The sequence below is a fragment of the Paralichthys olivaceus genome, chromosome 2, assembly GCF_024713975.1.
Source record: "Paralichthys olivaceus isolate ysfri-2021 chromosome 2, ASM2471397v2, whole genome shotgun sequence".
NCBI lineage: Eukaryota > Metazoa > Chordata > Actinopteri > Pleuronectiformes > Paralichthyidae > Paralichthys > Paralichthys olivaceus.
In genome coordinates this window covers 21687878-21694792 of record NC_091094.1, presented here as the reverse complement: position 1 = coordinate 21694792, position 6915 = coordinate 21687878, and the positions used below count along the sequence as shown (strand labels likewise).

The following is a 6915-nucleotide window of genomic DNA, read 5'->3' as shown; positions in this document are numbered from 1 at the left end:
GTCAGTGAAGGGCAGAGAAAGAACAACACCAATCTGAACGACCATCTACTCAGAACAACACAGAGACACAAGCCTCCCTACCCAATGTCCTTGGAGCTTATTCAAGAAACCATGAGTGGGTTCACTACTTTCTACTCAGTCAGTCTGAGAAGACAATGCCTCCCTTTTTTTCTCAAAGGACAAAAGAGAGTTCGTACTGTGTCCCCTCAGACAACCTTTCCTTGTCACATGCATCATTGTGGGGTTATGTCACAAGAGCTCCACAACAACTCCATTTCAGAAAATAAGTAGCATACTGTCCATGATCCCTCCAGTGTAGGGACACACTTCATGGAGTTATGCAACAGATAAAACATATTAATTACTAAACTCCCTGTGACAACAGAAACACGTAGAGCCACATTCATTTGCACGCTATGCAAGGCGTGTAACTTTGTATTCTTGTGTCAACAAACTGAACTCGTTCATTAACATGTTTGACAACCTGGTGATGATGGCAGAGGCATCCATTTGTGTAAAGCAAGATGTGTGGGGTTTGGACAGTACAACACTGCTTGAAAAAAAGCAGAGAGGTGCTCAAATAGCAGACATTATGACACGTCAAACCAGAAAAGGCAAACGTGTAAAGGAAATAACAATCCCTTTAATACACAAGTAAGTCATTTCAGTAAGGGAGTCGGGCATGAGCCCTGGGAAATTTCAAAAATCTACTCGTATCACAAAGAAAATCCTACATTTATAAAGAAGGTGAAAAAACAAATCCTGAATCCGCCCCTCGCTTCTTTAGATCAGTAGATTCAGCAATGAAAACATAACCTCTACTAACCTACATTAATTGTTAACAGTGGATCAAATTACATCACATCAATGAGCCCATAAAAACCACTGACTTTGGAATTTCACCAACCTCTAGAGACGTCTTAGTGTCTTCCAGTTTATTGTTTGATAATCCACAACTTTACTGTTTGAATCCACTCTACAGCTGTTTTATAGGGAGTTAATGCAGTTTTGTGGGAAGTTGGGTCTGCGGCACTGTGGACAAATGTCACACAGCTGACTAAAGCAGTACTTACCATCAGTCTGTAACATTGCAAATGACTTCCTCACAAAACTGACTTTCTACTCTATAATGAATATTTAGGTTGAGGCAAGGCTCCATATAGCCTGGCAACATTTCATCAACCATTCTATTACTTGGAAGGAAACCTGTTAATGCAAACAGGACAGAAATGAGTAATGCTACTGCTTCAGTTACATAAGATTCAGAGTGAAGCCAAAATTGTCTCAGACTTCTTTGGTAGTTGCTTTGAAATGGAACCAGACTGAATAGAGTTTTGATTAATTAGAGCAAATACATCCTCCCACCGCTCCCATCCATCCGCTCGATTGTCTGGACCAATCTCCACCTGTGAGTTTTCTTTCAAACTGAAACGTTTTAGAGCTTGACTGGCACCTTCAGGAATTCTTTGTAACTCGACAAGAGCTGCAAGAACAAAAGCCACCAGGAAACCAAAGTGCAGCAGTGAAAACACAGAGTGCAAACCAAAGTGAAAAGGGAGCATTACAGAGCAATCTTACATAATGGACAGCACTGGATATTACAAACTCATGTTTTTTAAACAACACAATCACATAGTTTGTTTCATTAACAGAAAAATGTTTACATTACAGAATTAAAAGAATATTTGATTTTCCACCCTGTGGTTGTATGGCTCCACCAAACCAGTGCAGTTTTTTGAGACCCATATGAGGTCCCCATGACCTTTGACCACTGAAACTCATCAGTTAATGCTTGAGTCCACAGTGATAACTGGTCAAAATTTGAGGAAATTCTCTAAATATAGACTTGCGATATCATGTTCAAGAGGGGAAAATGTTTTTTTGCGAGGCCACTGTGACCTTGACCTTTGACCACTCAAATGATATTATTTAATCTGTGAGTCTAAGTGAACGTCTGTGCCAAATTTGAAAGGATTATCTGAGGAAGTAAAAGCACGTTCAAAAGGCCAAAAAAGGGTTTTGTGTCACAGTGACCTTGACCTTTGACCACCAACCTGTAAACAGTTAATCCTTGAGCCCAATTTCACATTTTTACCAAGTTTGAAGATATTCCCCTGATGCATTTTTTAAGATATTCTTCACAAGAATGAGATGGACAGATAGACGGACAATCCAAAAACAGCGCAGATGCATACAAATGATTTCTAAATAACAAATCCTAAAGATGCCAAGAAATGAACATGACCACCAACACATTTACCAATAAACATTTTTATAAAATTCAAGTTGAATAACACCTTTAAGTCTTCTCAGCTTGATTGGCAGGGGTTAAATACAGAGGTCAAATTTCCCCATGTTTGCATGTTGCATGCTGTGTGTGCGACCAAAAATAGGAATCTTAATCTTAATCTTAACAAAAGCAACAAAGGCAGATGCTATTGATGTATGTGAGACTCCAGCAGTTTTGAAAATCAAACTGCGATTACTATCATTGTTAGTAGATGCAGTTCTACCATTTATCTTTATCCTGTTTTTTCCAGCTCTTGCCTGTTTCTTTGACCACTGTAATAATAATTCTACTCCTAAAAAGGAAGGCAAGGTGAACTGTAGAAGGAAGTTCTGTTACTACTGTTTCTATCAGGCATAAAGTGGATCCAAATTATCACCAATAAAGTTTCCCTGTGTTATTTTTCTTCCTTCAATTGTTGTCTTTTCTTGGTGAGTGTGAGTCTGTGGACACTGTAAACACATGTACACACTCTAACAGTTTCCCTGCAGCACACTGGAACATATTGCACCTTTTCTATCCCCTCCGTTCAATCCCCTGCATCATTAGTTCTCTGAACCACTTTCTGTCTGTTCATTATCTTGCTCTACTGATTAGCACATCACCACAGAGAGCCGGGTGGCCATTCATTCAGGTTTCAATGCGAATGACGCAAATCCCTGTTTGGTGCCCTGTGGCCTCTTTGGACTGTGGGCTGTCTTGCCTCCTCAGGCCTGGGCTCACACCCAGACAGGTTAGAACATCTGAGGCCAGAATCCCCAAACGTATCAAAGGACGTCCTATAAACCCGCCACAGTCCTGCTGATGCTCCCCGGGCATGATCCGAGGTCTGATGTGACCTAAATACAGTATGTAACACATACACTTACATAATAATTTAATTTGTGCCAAACTTGTTCAACTGGACCTGACTAAAACCCAATGGATCAAACTCCTCTCATAAATTCTTCTCTGCTACCTCCTCAATATGCTTCAAAGTTTGTGACTATTATTAAGTATTGTTTTTCTCTCAGTAGCCACAGTTATTCAACAGTTCTTAGCTGATTTTACATTTGGCATATTTTTCATCCATCACTCAAATGTACATGCAGGTAAAAAGCATTTATGAGATTATTGTCCAAAGCCACCCACTGCAGGCATGTAGTGTTTTGAAATATGCCTGGAATTGAGTCATTATATCTAAACCAATAATCTTGTTCAATCAACCAGCATTTATTTGAAACGCACTTTTCACACAAACAACACAACACAAAGTGATTTATAGAATGAAAGCAATACAAGTAACACCCCACCCCTCCATCCATCCCTATCCACATACAGAGCAAAAAAAGAGAAATACCAGGAACTGAGGAAATATTGTCGGAAAGCTCATAATTTTGAAATGAGGACACATCAAAGGCAAAGAAAGTTAAAATGATAGAGATAAAATAATATAATACTAAAAAGGTAAGTACATAATTGGATGAATTAAATATGATAGAAAAAAGGGATATATGTCTTAAACAACATGAGATATATAAATTAATAGATCGAATCCCATTAAAGCCCAAATTCAAAGGTAGGCTTTGAGTTTGCCATTAAAAAATATCAATATATTGTTTACAGTCTTCTCCGGCTCTTCACTGTTTACTTGACCGGGCTGGCTGAAACGCTATTACGCCATCTATTGGCTTTTAAATGTACTACTGCTAAATGTGATTATCCTTCAAAATGTTTCCTCCTAGTTAACATTTATTTAATAATAAATAAATACACTATAATTATTTTTGAAAGTTGATTTAGGTTAAATTCAAAAATAATTGGTGGTTAATTCATCATTTCACAAGCGTTTCAAGTCTGGAAATATGAATTATTGCTCATTCTAAATAATAAATACTCTACAATGGTACATACTTATACTATAAGCACAAAAAATGCGAGTTGACATTAGTCATTAATTGCATGGAGCATGTGAAATGGATCACATAGGGTGTATTTCTGAATGTATTGCTCTGCACTGAATGAGGATGAAGATCTGTCGAATACACTTCAGTTATATGTTAGGCTCCAAATGTAGAAAGCCATGAGTTTACTCTTCACTGATTACTGGTAAAAGTAGATCATCCCTGCCGAAACCCGGGATCGAACCAGGGACCTTTAGATCTTCAGTCTAACGCTCTCCCAACTGAGCTATTTCGGCCTGGAGGGAATACATAGGCAGTACTAAGGAATGGTAACCTTAGAGGGCACTCTCAAGTTGATTTCAGTAATGATTTTTTACAACGTTTTTGAGAGGAACTCATTATATTTCTTTTTTTTTTACCCAGCAGAGGGCCTTCTAACATAACATACAGTGTAGGCGGGTGTGTTCCCAAACTTGAGCTGTTTTTGCCCCATTAATCTAAAAGCTGCTTCTTAGAAGGAGCAAATAGCATCATGTCACACTCCAGTTACAATGTGGTGAAGTCAACTGATAGCACTATCACTGCATAACCGTAATCATGACCAATCCATCCCTCACCATAACCTCAACCTAACCACAGCTGTCATCTGACCTTTGGTCTGGGCTTTGGTCCCCGTGAGGTCCACTGGTCCATGGTCAGTGTTAATGCTGGAAAAGCTTCTTAAGAGACACACATATTTGGTTTAGCATTTAAATCTACTGGCATTTTATCCATTGACTACATCATAATGACATTTTTATCTCACCACAAAGTCTCATGAACCAGCTCAAATTCAGGATTAAATTGAAGGAGACCACACAGATAGTTAAGGATTTTAAAGCAGATGAAATGTAGTTAACTCATAAAAAATCAAAACTCAAACCAAAACCCTGCATGTTGAGATTGAAAGAACTGATCTCTTGTGAATTCACTACTCCCAACCCTCCTGTGACACGCTGACTACATTTCCACCAAAACTAACACTAAATATTAGAATGTGTGTTGAGAATTTCAGTTTTCAAAGGTACACAGTATTCATGAATAAAGAACACATTTTGAAATATATTCAATCTGTGGCTTTGCTGAAATAAATAGATCAATAACTTAATTATAAACTTCATTATTTCGGTTATTTGATCTCTTTTATATGTGTACTTTAAGAACTAAACTTATGTGTAGGATTGTCTGGGATAGCGGAAATATACAACATTTTTCTAGGTAAAATTCCAAAGTCCCACTGCCGAAACCCGGGATCGAACCAGGGACCTTTAGATCTTCAGTCTAACGCTCTCCCAACTGAGCTATTTCGGCTTATAAGAGATGCACCAGCAACACTGACGACTCGATGTGTTAATGTGGATTATAGGTTCGTTTATTTTCAATTAGTTTAAATATGTTTAATATTAAAGTTAGTGGTTCTCAAACGTTGGCACATCAAGGACCCCTAAAGTGACTCACATAGACCACACCCCCACATTTGTTAAGAGATATTTACTGTGTGAAATTCAAGAACAAAATAAAACATTTTGGTCTTGAATGAAATCATAGTGAACATAAATGTTTCTACTTGTATGTAGTCTACTTAGGTCTGTATAATTAAAGGTGTAATGTTCCCCTGCAGACACCCTGGATTAAACCAGGGACCTTCAGATCTTCAGTCTAAAACTCTCCTAACAGAGCTTTAAAAAAAAAAAAAAACGCATTATCTAATCCTAACGTCAGAGGGCGCTCTCTACTTGCAAAATATAAGGCCCCGTCTGTCTTAATGGGCTGATTATTGTCAGAACAATGTTTGAAGTTTTAATGTTATTTCATTTTGAACCAGAAGTTATATTTAAATGTAAAGATCGTGAAAACGAGCAGTAGCAGCGGCCCGATTGTTCTCTCTTGGTTTTAAGTGCTGCTGAATGACTTTGCCCTGCAGGCCTCATCCCACATACATAACCTTCCCTTTCCTATACTGCAGAGGTCTGCATCGCCTCCTCGCCCACGCAGCACCAAGCCCACGTTTAGTTTTCAAAAAGGCAGCTTTAGAATTGGTGTGCATAAAGTGCAAGTTGCAGGGAGGAGCAGGAGAGGAACACTGCCAGGTAAGCAATGATCAGTGCCTACTGGGAGCACCTACATTCTACATGGATGCACCCACAGAGAACAGTCAAGTGTGGCTTCTCCTCACAAAAACAGTTTAACAGTGAAGTTTGATTTGACTGTATATTACCACCTACTTGCTATATCATAAAAAGGCAGAGTTCTGGTTGTTTTAAGTAAGCACATGCATGAAAACAGTGTGTATCCTGTGCAAGAAGGAGTCACAGGCCACAGAGAATTCCAATACCAGTGCTTGTTAAATTGCAGCAAGGTTTGGTTGTGTCCAAATGGTGTTGCTTAGCTTGGCAACTATTTAGGCCTGGCTCATTTACAGTGTAAAAAACAACCTGAATTAAATAAAATGATCTTGAACTATCTTAAATGATTATCTATGGATAATTCATGTGCATTATATGTACAATAACTATACAGCAAACCTATGATAAAAACAAGCAATACGATACAATACAAAGCCACAAATACAACTAGATCACATAAAATGTAGTAGAATGTTTTAAGATGATCATAGGTTTGGTTTGATTTAAGTTTGCATCTAATAGTCAGATGATTACTACTGTTTCTTAAAGGTTCTGTTAGATTTTAAGTGAAAGGGATCTA

At 38.2% G+C, this 6915-nt stretch overlaps 2 non-coding genes across 2 annotated transcripts; both read right to left on the bottom strand.

Moving 5' to 3' along the window:
• Positions 1-4393: 4393 nt before the first annotated feature.
• trnaf-gaa (transfer RNA phenylalanine (anticodon GAA)) lies at positions 4394-4466 on the bottom strand. Its single transcript has one exon. It is a non-coding gene; the product is annotated as a tRNA-Phe (tRNA).
• Positions 4467-5447: 981 nt separating this feature from the next.
• trnaf-gaa (transfer RNA phenylalanine (anticodon GAA)) lies at positions 5448-5520 on the bottom strand. Its single transcript has one exon. It is a non-coding gene; the product is annotated as a tRNA-Phe (tRNA).
• Positions 5521-6915: the final 1395 nt, after the last annotated feature.